Consider the following 16,841-nt stretch of genomic DNA (forward strand, 5'->3'; position numbering starts at 1 on the left):
ATTGAAGTAGCAAAGTAAGAATGCTGGGAACTTTGCAAGGATAGGAAGCTTTACACACTGACTGCTAAGTATGTTAACAGCAAGGAGGTTTGACGCTCTGATTATCCAGCTAGTGTGTAACAACATGCAATGCATAATTCCTGTTGGTCGCTGCCTTCCTGGTAGCATTCAATTGCCTGCATTTCAACCTGACTATACAGATACCTCAGAGCTTGGTGCTGGGCAAGCCAGATGGTAAGTAGGAGACTTAACTTGCTGATTATACTGAGTTTTGTGCTTCTGCCAGCTCATGGCTCAATGCTTTTATCGCCAGTCTTTTTGCAGACACTTTATCCTCCAAGTGATGAGCATGGAGCTTGGAAACATTCTTGTTCAGTGTTTGGAAGATTTATTTCTCTCCTTTTTTACAGTCATTCAGCAGGGAAACAGAGCCTTCGGTCCAACCAGTCCATGCTGAACATAATCTCAAACTAAACTATTTCCACCTGCCTGCTCCTGGCCCATATCCTTCCAAACCTTTCCAAATGTCGTCAATCTTGTAATTGTACCCGCATCCGCCACTTCCTCAGGAAGTTCATTCCACAGGCAAACCACCCTCTGTGTAAAAAGGTTTGCCTCCTTATGTCTTTTTTTTTTAAATCTCTCTCCACTCATCTTAAAAATGTGCCCCCCTAGTCTTGAAACTCCACTCCTTAGGGAACAGACAACTAGCATCAAATCCATTTATACCCCTCATTATTTTATAAACTTCTATCAGGTCACTTCTCTTTTGTGCTAGAAACTGTGTCAGAAATTCTGGGTGTAGGACTTTTTTTTTCCCATCTATCCACCACTGTTGGACTGCTTTCTTGGGATATGAGCATCATTAACATTTGTGGTCCTTCCCTCGATGTCCTCGAAGGTGACTGTGAGCTGGCTCCCTTTGGCTCCCGTGTAGCTTAGCTCCATCCACAGAGCTGTTCTGGAGAGAGTTCCAGCATTTTGACCTAGATTTAGTGAGGGAGCATCAATTTAATTAGAAGGGCCTGGAAATAGGAGGGCAGCTGGCCGATGGTGCACTGCCATTGATCTGCTGCCCATGTTCTTCTAGCTGGTAGAGGGTGGAAGTTTGGAAGATGCTTTCACAAAGGCCTTAATGATGCACATTCTTGTCAATGTCTGAATGTCACAGGTGTCCTGGATCATTTCAAGTAACTTGTTTCCAGCATTCTCCTGATCAGTGCCTTATAGATGCTGCACAGATTTTCAGGAATCAGGAGGAGAGTTGCTCAACTCCGATCTCTCATCTGTTGTTGTAGCCTTAGTATAATCTGACTGGTCCAGTTCAGTTTCTGATCAACAGTAATCCACAGGATGTTGATGATGGGGGATTCCACTGCAGTCATGCTGTTGAAAGTCAGAGATGATTAATTAGAAAAGATTATTATCATCAGATACTTGTGTGGCATTAGGATTACTGTGGAAAGTTGCAGTCAAGATGCATCTCCAATTTTTGGGAGTTGTAGTCTGCATTTAAATGGCTTTGGGAATAAACCCCTGTCACCTCTTTGTTTGTTCCTACCTTCCCAAGCTCAAGACAGGAAGGAGGGAGTGCCAATGAATAGCACAATTGCTGGAAACTAACCAGGTCATAGAGTCATAGAAATGTACAGCATGGAAACAGACCCTTCGGTCCAACCCATCCATGCCGACCAGATATCGCAACCCAATCTAGTCCCACCTGCCAGCACCCGGCCCATAGCCCTCCAAACTTTCCTATTCATATACCCATCCAAATGCCTCTTAAATGTTGCAATTGTACCAGCCTCCACCTCTTTCCCCTCTCACCCTAAACCTAAACCTATGCCCTCTAGTTCTGGACTCCCTGACCCCAGGGAAAAAACTTTGTCTATTTACCCAATCCATGCCCCTCATAATTTTGTAAACCTCTATAAGGTCACCCCTCAGCCTCCGATGCTCCAAGGAAAACAGCCCCAGCCTGTTCAGCCTCCCCCATAGCTCAAATCCTCCAACCCAGGCAACATCCTTGTAAATCTTTTCTGAACCCTTTCAAGTTTCACAACATCTTTCCAATAGGAAGGAGACCAGAATTGCATGCAATATTCAAACAGTGGCCTAACCAATGTCCTGTACAGCTGCAACATGACCTCCCAACTCCTGTACTCTATACTCTGACCAATAAAGGAAAGCATACCAAACGCCGCCTCCATTATCCTATCTACCTGCGACTCCACTTTCAAGGAGCTATGAACCTGCCCTCCAAGGTCTCTTTGTTCAGCAACACTCCCTAGGACCTTACCTTTAAGTGTATAAGTCCTGCTAAGATTTGCTTTCCCAAAATGCAGCACTTCGCATTTATCTGAATTGAACTCCATCTGCCACTTCTCAGCCCATTGGTCCACCTGGTCAAGATCCTGTTGTAATCTGAGGTAACCCTCTTCGCTGCCCACTACACCTCTAGTTTTGTTGTCATCTGTAAACTCACTAACGTTACCTCCTATGCTCACGTCCAAATCATTTATGTAAATAAGAAAAGTAGAGGACTCAGCATCGATCCTTGTGGCACTCCACTGGTCACAGACCTCCAGTCTGAAAAACAACCCTCCACCACCACCCTCTGTCTTCTACCTTTTGAGCCAGTTCTGGATCCAAATGGTTGTATTGCGTGAGGTCTAACCTTGCTAATCAGTCTCCCATGGGGAACCTTGTCGAACGCCTTACTGAAGTCCATATAGATCACATCTACCGCTCTGCCCTCATCAATCCTCTTTGTTACTACTTCAAAAAACTCAATCAAGTTTGTGAGACACGATTTCCCACACACAAAGCTATCCCTATCCCTAACCAGTCCTTGCCTTACCAAATACATGTACATCCTGTCCCTCAGGATTCCCACCAACAACTTGCCCACCACCGACGTCAAGCTCACCGGTCTATATTCCCTGGCTTGTCCTTACCACCCTTCTTCAACAGTGGCACCACGTTTGCCAGCCTCCAGTCTTCCGGTGCCTCACCTGTGACTATCGATGATACAAATATCTCAGCAAGAGGCCCAGCAATCACTTGTCTAGCTTCCCACAGAGTTCTCGGGTACACCTGATCAGGTCCTGGGGATTTATCCACCTTTACCCGTTTCAAGACATCCAGCACTTCCTCCTCTGTAATCTGGACATTTTGCAAGATGTAGGCAAAATCAAGGACTGCAGATGTTTGTCTCTTTGGCTATGTAGAACAATTCCGTAGTTACATTGGCACCACTCCCCACCTTTTCCTCTGCTACATTGATGACTGCATTGGCGCCACCTCGTCCTCTCGCGAGGAGGTTGAGCAGTTCATCAACACATTCCACCCCGACCTTAAATTCACTTGGACAATCTCTGACACCTCCCTCCCCTCCCTGGACCTCTCCGTCTCCATTAATGATGACCGACTTGACACTCACATTTTTTACAAACCCACCGACTCCCACAGCTACCTGGATTACACCTCTTCCCACCCTATCTCATGCGAAAATGCCATCCTATATTCCCAATTTCTCCACCATATCTGCTCCCAGAAGGACCAGTTCCACCACAGAATACACCAGATGGCTTCCTTCTTTAGAGTCCGCAATTTCCCTTTCCACGTGATTAAAGATGCCCTCCAACGCATCTCATCCACATCCTGCCCCTCTGCCCTCAAACCCCACCCCTCCAACCCTAACAAGGACAGAATCCCCTGGTGCTCACCTTCCACCCTACCAACCTTTGCATAAACCAAATCATCTGATGACATTCCCGCCACCTCCAAACGGACCCCACCACCAGGGAATATTTCCCTCCCCACCCATTTCTGCAAAGACCGTTCCCTCAGTGACTACCTGGTCAGGTCCACGCCCCCCAACAACCCACCCTCCCGTCCTGGCACCTTACCCTGCCACCGCAGGAACTGCAAAACCTGCGCCGACATCTCCTCTCTCACCTCCATCCAAGGCCCCAAAGGATCCTTCCACATCCATCAAAGTTTTACCTGCACATCCACCAATATCATTTATCGGATCCATTGCTCCCGATGCGGTCTCCTCTACATTGGGGAGACTGGACGCCTCCTAGCAGAGCGCTTTAGGGAACATCTCTGGGACACCCACACCAATCAACCACACCACCCTGTGGCCCAACATTTCAACTCCCCCTCCCACTCTGCCGAGGACATGGAGGTACTGGGCCTCCTTCACCACCGTTTCTTCACCACCCGACGCCTGAAGGAAGAACGCCTCCTCTTCCACCTCGGAACACTTCAACCCCAGGGCATCAATGTGGTGTTCACCAGTTTCCTCATTTCCCCTTCCCCCCACCTCACCCCAGTTCCAACCTTCCAGCTCAGCACTGCCTCCATGACCTGTCCTACCTGCCTATCTTCCTTTTCACCGATCCACTCCACCCTCCTCTCTGACCTATCACCTCCGTTCCCGCTCCCACTCACCTATTATACTCTATGCTACTTTCTACCCCCCCCCCCCCCCCCCCACCCCATCCCATTTATCTCTCCACTCTGCAGGCACCCTGCCTCTATTCCTGATGAAGGGCTTTTGCCCGAAACGTTGATTTTCCTGCTCCTCGTATGCTGCCTGACCTGCTGTGCTTTTCCAGAACCACTCTAATCTAGATTTTGCAAGATGTCACCATTTATTTCCCTACAGTCTATATCTTCCATATCCTTTTCCACCGTAAATACTGATGCAAAATATTCATTTATTATCTCCCCCATTTTCTGTGGCTCCACACAAAGACCTCCTTTCTGATCTTTGAGGGCCCTATACTCTCCCTAGTTACCCTTTTGTCCTTTATGTATTTGTAAAATCTCTTTGGATTCTCCTTAACTCTATTTGCCAAAGCTATCTCATGTCCACTTTTTGACCTTCTGATTTCCCTCTGAAGTATACTCCTACTTCCTTTATACTCTTCTAAGGATTCACCTGATCTATCCTGTCTATACCTGACATATGCTTCCTTCTTTTTCTTAACCAAACCCTCAATTTCTTAATCATCCAGCATTCTCTATACCTACCAGCCTTCCCTTTCACCCTGACCGGAATATACTTTCTCAGGATTCTCGTTATCTCATTTCTGAAGGCTTCCTATTTTCCAACCGTCTCTTTACCTGCAAACATCTGCCCCCATTCAGCTTTTGAAAGTTCTTACCTAATACCGTCAAAATTGGCCTTTCTCCAATTTAGAACTTCAACTTTTAGATCTGGTGTATTCTTTTTCGTCATTATTTTAAAGCTAATAGAATTCTGGTCGCTGGCCCCACACTTAACAAATTCCTCTCCATCTAAATCTTTAACACTATGGCAGTCCCAGTCTATGTTTTGACAGTTAAAATCCCCAACCATAATCACCCTATTATTCTTACAGACAACTGAGATCTCCTTATAAGTTTGTTTCTCAATTTCCCTCTGACTATTAGGGGGTCTATAATCTAATCCCAATAAGGTGATCATCCCTTTCTTATTTCTCCGTTCCATCCAAATAACTTCCCTGGCTGTATTTCCGGGAATATCCTCCCTCAGCACAGTTTATTAATCCAGTTGTGCATGGGAATGAATATGGCTCCATTCTCCTGTGAATGGTGTGTGAACTATTTCTCTAGTGACTCTAAGTGAATTTCCCAAAATGCACACCTGTTATATTAGGATAGTCACGGGATATATGATCTGAGCTATCCTACATCTAATAGATAAACTTGCTGATTTATTGGTGGTGTCTTTACAACCATTTCTAAACAAAACCAAGAGTATCTTTCTAAGTTGCTGTTTTAACTAAAGTCTCTTTCTTTTAGAAGAAGAAACACAAAATGAAGAGGCCAAATTGGAACAAGGTAAAATTGCCAACATTCTGAACAAAGTTGTCATTTATCTCTGCTTTCCACTGTCTTGTTCATAATGGTAGTCGAAGCGGCAGATATTATTTAACTTTGTGGGTTAGTTTTTTTTTTAGAAAAGCAAAAGACATTACAAGTGACGAAGCAGACATTGCAGCAGAGAGCACCTGATTTCTGTGTGGATGTTGTACATCCACAGCCGACAAAACTGGAAATATTATGTGCACATGGCTCAAGAATTCTTAGGAATGAAGTCTCTTAAAGAGATCCAGAACACCCACCAACTGCCAACCTTGTGTAAGGCCAATGTTAGATGGGTATTTCCTGGGGGCAACTGCATTCAGTTTGAAATCCTGGGTGTGTTCTGCCCTAATTGTCCACTCTGAACTCCCGTAAAGCTCTAGTTCATGCACCTGAAACTGGTCCTCGCAAACACTGCCTTTAACTCAGTTGGTTGTGACTTGAGCGGTTGGTCAGAGACTTCAAATTCAATCACTGTCAGAATATACACCCATTATCTATCATACCATTATATGGGGAGAATATTGCATTTTTGTTTTAGAAGTGCTGTAACTCTGCGACATTAGATCAGAGTTTTCCCTACCTGTGCATTGGCGTGTTTAATGACCTCATGACAGTATTCAGTGGAGATTACTTAGTTGGTATCCTGGCCAGCATTTATTCCATAATTATCTTTCTATTAAACCAAGACAATCTGTTTGGGAAATAATCTTCATATATTCATAATGTAGCAATTTGTGGCAGTTTGTAGTAATTTGCATTGCAAAAATATGATTTACATTATAAAATGTTTGCGGCAGCTGGTTTCTGTTCTTTTTGACCCCCAATAATTTTTGCAAGTTGAAAAGAAATTGCCTCTGATTTCAGCTAAACAAAACTAATATTTTAAGTGTTTGCAGACTTTCACATGATTTTGAAATAACCATTGCAATGGATGGAAAATGAATGTTGATTAATACTTTTGGGTATTTTAAAGGATTTATGTGCGTGACATCGACTGATTTGTGGAAATTGACAAAATATGATCCTGCAAACTGCTAGTGTAAATTACAAAAATGAGGTGCTGAGTATTAATGCATTTTGCTTGAGCTATTCAAAGACTTATTATACCACACATTGTAATCAATTTGGAGCATTTCCAAAGTGCTCATTGAGCACTTTTCAATGCCAATGCATCAGCAGTATGTTCATCAAACAAAAGTGAGCAATAGTACATGTTAGAAACGAAAATCGCTTCTCAATAATCACTCTAGACAAATTCAGGAGAACAAAGTTTTATTAACAAGTCTGCAGAGTTGGGCACCCTTGAAAAAAGGCGCGCTGAGGCTTACAAAGTCTCCCATTATATACAGTACAAGTCCCTCCCCTCCTTGGCTCTAACAAGCCATGAGGTTCACATTCTTAAACCGTCATTATTCTCCAATTTGCACCCTTATCACAAAGTCTGCAACAAATGTCTTCAGAGTCTCTAAAGTTGTTGTTTTTCTCACCCTGTAGTCTTATCAGTCAAAGACTTATTCTTCTCTGTCTGTGCTAGCGGTCTTATCAATCTGTAGCAGATGTCTCTGCATCAATCAGTAGCAGATGTCTCTCGAGTCGTTTCCCTATCCTGCAGTCTTATCAGTCAAGGACTCATCCTTCCCTGCCTGTGTTAATGGTTTCATCAATCAAGGGCCTGTTTGTTTTTTACTCTGCTCACAAATTGTCAGCATTCTGCACAATTTAAACTATTCTACTTTTGAGTATATAAAATGTTCTAGAAAAGAAACAAAAGTTTTGTCTTTTATTATAGATCAGTCTGTGGTCCAGGCACATCTTAAAGTTTAAACCGAAATTACCTCTCACAGTACATAACATGTGCCATGATTTTTCAGAGCTGGACACTGATTTGTTCTATGTCTTTCCATGTCTGGTAGAATCAGATTTATCTGCACTTCAGACTGAACAACCAACTCTTGAAGGTACATCCTTTGTCCATGTGCTGATAACATGTTTGACTAAAGTACAGTCTACAGAGTGAGGTTGTCTTAACTTTGTAAAATCCTCATGTTTTAATCATACTGACTTGTACAATGTGTTTTTTTTTTCTCTCTCTCTCTTTGATGCACAAATATGGCAGATTTTCCCAGAAAATAGGTTGGAGAAAGTGAGGACTGCAGATGCTGGAGAGTTAGAGTTGAAAAGTGTGTTGCTGGAAAAGCACAGCCGGTCAGGCAGCATCCGAAGAGCAATAGTCGATGTTTCTGACTCTCCTGCTCCTCAGATGCTGCCTGACCTGCTGTGCTTTTCCAGCACCACACTCTTGACTCAAGAAATATGTTGTCTTAAATTACACTTAAGTTTGCATTGTTGTCACTGAGTAGTAAAATCAACAAATCATGATATCTATACATATAAACCATTTGCAGATTTAAAAATCAAACCCAACCTTCTAATACTATCACTTAAGCTGTGTGTTGTTTGAAACTTTTTGATGCTTACATTCTGCCAAGCCTTAAAATTTAGACTAGTATTCACAATTGGCATTTTTACTGTACTTAACTCAAAATCTGTTACAAGTGGCTTAGATGCATAGGTAGAAACTTTAAAATATTGTAATGTGGAAGCAAATCAACCGTCTGTTCTAGACCAATTTGATTTGTCTTTTCGAAAGACTTAAAATTAAATTGGTTCTACTATAAGATAGCAGGTTCAATACTTAATGTTTAAGTTAAACAGATTAAACATTTTTTTAAAAACATTTTGCTAACTTCCAAAGTTTTTATTTTCTCTTTAGCAGAAGACGCAGAAGAAGGTATGTTAAATTTTAATGGCTTTTTTTTTTTGTTTTTTTTTCTGACTGTATTTGTATGGAATGAATTCTTTTTGATAGCATTACAAGCTATTAATTTTGGAGATTTTTATTAAGCTTTGACACAGACAAGTATACAATTGAAAGACTTTTTCAGTGGACAAATCAAACAATCAATAAATAATTTTTGTTTTGATACAAAAGTGTAAATGAGCAAGCTAGAAACTTAGGTATGGCCATTTAAACTGCAACTGCTGAACTAGACTGGACCTGTACTTCAGAAACCAAGAGGCACATTAGGTGCACATCCAATCAAGACTGCTGGGTGCACAGGTCCAATATAAAACAGACCTAACCGAGGACTAATGGTTACCTTCATAAGCCCACAGCCAATCGTAAATTTGTAACATATTGATGCCGATTGTCCAAAAATGCTAGAATTTGGACATGAAAATCCACCTTGTAATGGATCAGCAGCCTGTTGATAATCAGTAAACTCTGGAGCTTCTCAGGCACACACCTGGATCCAGTAAGTAAAGCAGTTGCCATCTAAACCAGCCAATTGCCGAGTTTCCTGATGTATGGAAAATGTTGTCGACTTAAGGATGAAAATTTGAACGATGATGCTCCCAGGCTCATTTTGTTCCCTGTAATACTGCAGCCCACCTCCTTGCATCAGGTTAGTCACCTATTCGGCTTCCAACTTCAGCTGGAGCCAGCAGTGGGTGCTGGTCTGAGTTTGTCTCCTACCTGGCCTGTTTTGTTATAGCTCTGTAATTGAGGAAATAATATCAGCAGCATTCTTTGGATAATTTGCAGAAGGGATTCATAAGTTGTCTTGGTCAATCTGTCAAAGTAAAGCCTAAATCCAATATTGAATAGGGCCTAAGCAGCGCCAATAAATTTGCTGAGTTTATCTTTATCAACAATCTAAGACTGTTACCAAAACAGAAGCTGCGGGAAAAGCTCAGCAGGTCTGGCAGCATCTGTGAAGAGAAATCAAATTTAACATTTCAGGTCTGGTGACCTTCAGAACCCAGACCCGAAACATTAACCCTGATTTCTCTGCACAGATGCTGCCAGACCTACTGAGCTTTTCCAGCAGCTTCTATTTGTTGTTTCTGATTTGCAGTTCTTTTAGTTTTTATCTAAGACTGGTACCTCTTTTTATTTTTGTTTATTTTATTTCCAGAATTTTAAAAATAAAATGCCTTTTAAATTCTCAGGCTGGATTGGAACTTTTCCTGTTTATAAGACTGGACTTTTGAATTACTAGTCCGGAAATAAACCACTCCATGACCATAATGTGTATCACTCTTAATTTTCATTTAATCTCTCTAAATTTTAAGGTTTGCAGATTTTGGGATAAATGTATACATTCATAATTGTGAATAATTTGATGCTAGTTTTTGAATGTAAGAGTCCAGCGATGTGTATTCACTAACAACACCCTAGTTATGTTTTTCTCTGTTACAGAAGAGACAAAGCCAAAGCCAAAGTAAGTCATCAGTCTGAGTACTTGTAGAACTCTAGGTGAATGGAATTGGAATGTCTTGTGAAATCTGTCAAATAGGAAATAAGATTCGGGCAGCAAATTGCAAATGCCCAGCCATCTATTATATTGATCTCTTGATTCAAGATTTTCCTTTCATAAGTTCATCTGAATGCTATCAGATTGGCATGGCAGCAACCAGTTCTTCTCCATGTGATATCTAATGAATTTTGAGTGCGCACTGTATGCCTGAGCTGGTGTCTGATTAGAAATTAGACAGTAAGTTTTATTATTCTGTTCTCATTTTATGCCAGATTTTAGCAGCCAAGGTGTGTAGCTCAAATGGGGCAATGTTCTATCTCTGTTGGATGAATTTTTATTATGAGGTAGAATTAGGAAGTGGCTCAGCTGTGGGGCAAGCCCCATGATTCCCACTTTGCACTTAATTATAAAGTGCGATCTGAGGGAGCAGCAACAGTAATTAAGGCTTGAGGGAAGAGAGGCAAGAAAGTAGTTAAGTGAGTAGAAACTGGAATTTCTGGCCAACTGGTTATGAATGCTGCAAGAGACTAACCTTCATGGGTCTTCAATATGAAAGTATGGGTTTTGGTGCTGCCTAATGTAAGGAATGGCCACATAGCCTCACTCCATATTGGTAAAGTCTCTCAATGCCAGTAATGCAGCTGGCTACCTTTTTCGTAGGTCGTGATCCCTACATCAATATTTTGCCTCAGCTCCTGTTTGGAATTTAATCTTTACCCCTGCTACATGCACTGAACCCCTCACATTCTGGGCACTCTAAAGTACACTTGGAGTGGCATGGTGGCTCAGTGGTTAGCACTGCTGCCTCACAGCGCCAGGGACCTGGGTTTGATTCCCGCCTCAGGTGACTGTGCAAACTCCATACAGATAATCTTCCCGTATCTACGTGGTTTTCCTCTCACAGTCCAAAGATGTGTAGGTTAAGTGAATTAGCCGTGTTAAATTGCCCAGAGTGTTAGGTGCATTAGTCAGAGGGAAATGGGTCTGAGTGGGTTACTCTTCAGAGTGGGTATGAACCTGTTGGGCCGAATGGCCTGTTTCCACACTGTAGAATTAGATTGTAATCTAATCTAATTATAGCACCCTGATTATTTTCACTCAGGGACATACCAGACGCTATTTGTGTATTCACACATAAGACAGCATCAGCTTGTGCTCCCCTTGCTGTCCAGCTTCAGAAAGCAAAAGTTATATCTAGCTCGAAACATTGTCTATCCCCATGGTATCTTTGTTGTGCCATAATGTCCCAGTAGTGTTTTAGAAGCTCCAATACTGTGCCCACAGTCTGGTGCTCCTGGCCTTGGAAGTTGAAGGCTGGAGGAATCCTTTGTATCCTGAAGGAAGAAGGGAGCCTTCCAGTATCACAGACCATGACAGACATGGTGAGCATAGCAGAGACATACCCTCGTGCCTGTGAACAGTCCTACGACGTCCTCTGCCAAAGTGAGTTGCTTGGCATGAACACTTTTTGTTTCACTGATTGCCCTAATGTTTCAGACAGCAGTGTTACATTTGGCACACACCATCCTCCTACCATGATCGAATAGATGGTCTTGTATGCGCAAGCATTCACAAATTGGCATATGAATGTAACCCACTACAACTTTGATGAAAGTCACTGGATACAGGAGAGAATGACCTTTTAAATGCCTTCAGGTATTGTACACTTGCTGGAAAAGAAGGCTCATGACGCTAAGGTGATGGTCAAAACCAAAGGTAGGCAATACACCCATGAGTGATTCATGTCATGGTGCCCTCCGAGACCAGTGAATTGGCTAAAGTAGGTGCTAGAGGTGGTGTTGGAGGTATCTTAGCACTTTTTTAAAATTATTGGGATTGATGGCAATGCATGAGGAAAATGGACAAACTATATTGGGAAGTTGATGTAATGTGGAGCAGGAAGGATTAGTTGCAGAGGGGGGTTCTGCTGATGTGGTTGGAGATAATGACCTTAAGCTGCATGTGCTGTCCAAAGATCCAAGGCTTGTCTTGTTTATCTGTTGTCATTCTCTCATAAATCCCTTGACTATGCAACCACCTCCAGCATCAGGAGAAAGAGGAGATGCCAGAGGAAGCACCATGATGTTTGACTAGCTCAAACTCCGCCAACACTGATACTAGCATTTCAGAGGGATATGGCACTCAATTAGACTCAGTGGCATGTGGTAATGGGCACGGCACTAGAGGGCAGGAGGAGACTATCTGTGCACAGCTCCGTTTGGAGGAAGGAGCACAGAGACAGTTAGAGCCTTCAAAGTCACATAATGGAAAACAGTACTTAAAGTAGCAGATGTATGGACATCTGACGGAGAGTTCCCTGAGGCAATGTGCACTCTAGGAGAGGAGTCTGAACACTGATGAGCTTGACCTTGTCTTGAGGACTCCAAATCGTGAACTCCAACAACGATGGAATGTTCACCATCATCGAGCGACCCATGCTGCATCACTTCCAGTCCGTGCAAGAGCAACATAGAATCATAGAGATGAGCAGCATGGAAACAGACCCTTCGGTCCAACCCATCCATGCCGACCAGATATCCCAACCCAATCTAGTCCTACCCGCCAGCACCTGGTCCATATCCCTTCAAACCTTTCCTATTCATATACCCATCCAAATGCCTCTTAAATGTTGCAATTGTACCAGCCTCCACTTCCTCTGGCAGCTCATTCCATACATGTACCACCCTCTGTGTGAAAAAGTTGCCCTTTGGGTCTCTTTTATATCTTCCTCCTCTCACCCTAAACCTATGCCATCTAGTTCTGGACTCCCCAACCCCAGGGAAAAGACTTTGTCTGTTCATCCTATCCATGCCCCTCATAATTTTGTAAACCTCTACAAGATCACTCCTCAGCCTCCAACGCTCCAGGGAAAACAGCCCCAGCCTGTTCAGCCTCTCCCTATAGCTCAAATCCTCCAACACTGGCATCATCCTTGTAAATCTTTTCTGAATCCTTTCAAGTTTCACAACATGTTTCTGATAGCAAGAAGACCAGAATTATAGGCAATATTCCAAAAGTGGGGTAAAAACAATGATTGCAGATGCTGGAAACCAGATTCTGGATCAGTGGTGCTGGAAGAGCACAGCAATTCAGCCCGGGCTTTTGCCCGAAACGTTGATTTTGCTGCTTGTCGGATGCTGCCTGAATTGCTGTGCTCTTCCAGCGCCACTGATCCAGAATATTCCAACAGTGGCCTAAACAATGTCCTGTACAGCCACAACATGACCTCCCAACTCCTGTACTCAATACTCTGACCAATAAAGGAAAGCATACCAAATGCCTTCTTCACTATCCTATCTACCTGTGACTCCACTTTCAAGGAGCTATGAACCTGCACTCCAAGGTCTCTTTGTTCATCAACACTCCCTAGGACCTTACCATTCAGTGTATAAGTCCTGCTAAGATTTGCTTTCCCAAAATGCAGCACCTCTCATTTATCTGAATTAAACTCCATCTGCCACTTCTCAGCTCATTAGCTCATCTAGTCCAGATCCTGTTGTAATCTGTGGTAACCCTCTTCGCTGTCCACTTCACCTCCAATTTTGGTGTCAACTGCAAACTTACTAACTGTACCTCTTATGCTCGCATCCAAATCATTTATGTAAATGACAAAAAGTAGAGGACTCAGCACCTGAAGACTCAGTCGGTAGCCTCCGAGTATCACTGTGGAATACATGACAAACTTTTTACTCTTGACAAGACTTTGGTGTTAGTGACACAGAGTGGAGAACTGCTGCAGCCCATCAGCCAGCCCTACTAACATGCCTGAAAACCAACTCCGGATGAAGATGATACTAAAGACCATTTCTGCACCTTTTTGTCTTCCAAGGCTTACCCAGCTTATTTGTCCAGAGCTGTCCTCTCTAGTATGTGTCCTTGGAACCACAGCTGCCCCCTCATTATCTCAGGCAGGTTGCCAGAGCTGAATGCATGGAATGTAAAATTGCTATGCTTCCTTGATACCTCTTCATGGACAGACATGAGGAGACTGCCTACACCTCAGGTGACACCGAACACCATGTTACTCATAAGTAAAGGACACTGTGTAGCCTCAATTATGGACTGCAGTGGTTCAAGAAGGTAGCTCCCTTCCTTCTCAGCAGTATCTAGACCTGGGCATGAACCAGTGGTGTCTAGAGCTAGACCAGCCAGTGACTCCCACAAGTGAAGAAATAAATAAAAACTGCTAATGGTTTCACAGTGGTATCGTATTTCACAATAGGAATGCAGTAAAGTCCCAAATATCCAGTAGCCAAGCACCTGGAACTCTCATGGAGCCAGTAATCTGAAAAGCATCTCCCTAGTGCACATTGTAGTACTCCTACAATGTAGTAGGCTGAGATGCAAACTGAGATATCACCATTGTAAACGACATGAAGACCTGGCCAAAGTACAGTGACTGACTTATTGGAACAGGAGAAGATTTTCTTGCTCTGGGAACCAGCCATTTTGGTTGCCTCACTCTCAATCTTTCCCCTCTCTATCCCACCTTTTGATCAAAACCTCACTAATTGGTACTTATGAGCAGTCCAGACCACTTGTTTTTAAAACGCATGGTCACCTTGTGGCAGTGACTAATTGAGTGGTCCAGTCACCCCTAGTATTCCTCATGTGACTGGCACTCCCTGCCCACACCCAACTCCCCATGCATGTTGGATACTAGGAATATTGCTCTAGCTACTTTTCCACATCGTCTAACTACAGTGCGGAGACTGTCTGAAATGAATGGGTGACCTGTCATTATTGAGTGATAGCTACAATTCTCAGGGAAATGGAATGCAACAGGTTCTTCCCAGTGATTGATGGAGACTGCAGCCTGGAGTCTCAGTAACAACAGGATAGAATGAAAGATGTGGCCCAAGCACACACATTAGGGCAAGTTCAAGCCCTCATTCAGACTGCCGGTATATGTGTGTACCCCTCATGGGACGTGAACATCAAGGGTTATTTTGACTGTTTGGTTGCCATCTGTGGCTGTATTCATGGAAGCCATGCTGATCAGACCTCTCTGGGACCGACCTATCCTTAGTGGCTAGAGAAAGGCAGTGATATTATTTCAAGACTTTGTGGAACTCTGGTGATTCCATCACAGATAAGGAAGATATCCCATATACTGATACCTCCACTCCTTACAAATAATGTCACTGTCCTTGCAGACAATAAATATCATTGACCAATGAGGAACCTCAGTGAGTTGCTGTGTTGTATGTTGCACACTGCCTGTCACTGCGCAGCAGTCAGATGAAATTCAAAAGGAAGTAGCTGGTATGATGATCACACTTATGTCCAACTTGTGTCATCCACAGAGTGGAATTGCTAACTTGCTGTTGTTTCAGCAATGGTATCCACACCGTCTCTGCTCTCTCCGCTTGGGCGCATTCTTGAGGGAGCGGTTAGGCTTTTGCTTGGTAAGAGGTTTAGTTATTTCCTAGTAAGTGCCAGCTCTAACATGCTCTGTGACAAAGGGGACCTGTAAAAGTATCTTATTGACAATCCCTGAACACTGAACCCAGAGTGGTTAGCTTTGTAAAGCCAGCAGATGTCAAGGACAGTGGTTGATATAGATACATCGAGTGAGTGAGCAAAGGTCTGGCAGGTGGACTACAATGTTAATAAATGTGAAGTCATCCATTTTGGTACGGGTAACTGTAAAAAGGATTATTACTTGAATGGTAAAAAGTTGCAGCATGCTGCTATGCAGAGGGACCGGTGTGTCCTTGTGCATGAATCACAGAAGGTTGGTCTCCAGGTACAACAAGTAATTAGGAAGGCAAATGTAATTTTCTCCTTCATGCTAAAGGGATTAAGTTTAAAAGCAGAGAGGTTATGTTGCAGCTGTACAGGGTGCTGGTGAGGCCACACCTGGAGAACTATGTGCAGTTTTGGTCTCCTTACTTGAGAAAGGATGTCCTGGCACTGGAGGGGGTGCACAGGAGGTTCACTAAGTTGATTCCGGAGTTGAGAGGGTCCTCTTAGAGGAGAGGCTGAGCAGACTGGGATTATATTCATTGGAATTCCGAAGAATGAGGGGGAGATCCTATAGAAACATATAAAATTATGAAGGGAATAGATAAGATAGAAGTAGAGAAGATGTTTCCACTGACGGGTGAAACAAGGACAAGAGGGTATAGCCTCACAATTAGAGGGAGCAGATTTAGGACTGAATTGAGAAGGAACTTCTTCACCCAGAGGGTTGTAAAGCTATGGAATTCTCTGCCCAGTGAAGTAGTTGGCGCTACTTCAGTAAATGTTTTTAAAGCTATGATAGATTTTATTTTTGAACAATAAATGAATGAAGGGATACAGTGAGAGGGTGGTAAGTGGATCTGAGTCCAAGAAAAGATCAACTATGAGCTTATTGAATGGCAGAGCAGGCTCCAAGGGCCAGATGGCCTACTCCTGCTCCAAGTGCTTATGTATGTTCTTATTGACATTTTCTCTTGTTGGAGATGGTCATCACCTGGGAGAACACAGCACTAATGTTTCTGGGTGCTTATCCAGCAACAGCTCACTAGGTAATGGGTACTGAAAGTACAGTGAGATCCTTCAGGTTCCTGAACAGAACTGCCTCCATATTAGGTGGATCCTGATGACAATGGGGTCATGTACTGATCCGACCAAGAATATCTCTCA

At 43.1% G+C, this 16,841-nt stretch overlaps 1 protein-coding gene across 4 annotated transcripts in view; it reads left to right on the forward strand.

Moving 5' to 3' along the window:
- The window catches only part of LOC122561624 (troponin T, cardiac muscle isoforms-like), a 43,612-nt gene that overhangs the window by 3,596 nt on the left and 23,175 nt on the right, over nt 1-16,841 (forward strand). Inside the window, exons 2-5 of one of the 4 annotated variants that reach the window (XM_043713546.2) lie at nt 5,821-5,859; nt 7,800-7,844; nt 8,660-8,677; nt 10,151-10,172. The gene's annotated coding sequence lies outside the window, so the exon portion shown is untranslated. Of the gene's footprint in view, nt 1-5,820; nt 5,860-7,799; nt 7,845-8,659; nt 8,678-10,150; nt 10,173-16,841 lie in introns of those variants that run through there. The other 3 variants (XM_043713547.2, XM_043713548.2, XM_087999780.1) reach the window with 3 other exon arrangements.

The sequence above is a fragment of the Chiloscyllium plagiosum genome, unplaced genomic scaffold (genome assembly GCF_037043375.1).
Source record: "Chiloscyllium plagiosum isolate Xiang-an unplaced genomic scaffold, Cpla_swu_hap1 HiC_scaffold_23, whole genome shotgun sequence".
Taxonomy (NCBI): domain Eukaryota; kingdom Metazoa; phylum Chordata; class Chondrichthyes; order Orectolobiformes; family Hemiscylliidae; genus Chiloscyllium; species Chiloscyllium plagiosum.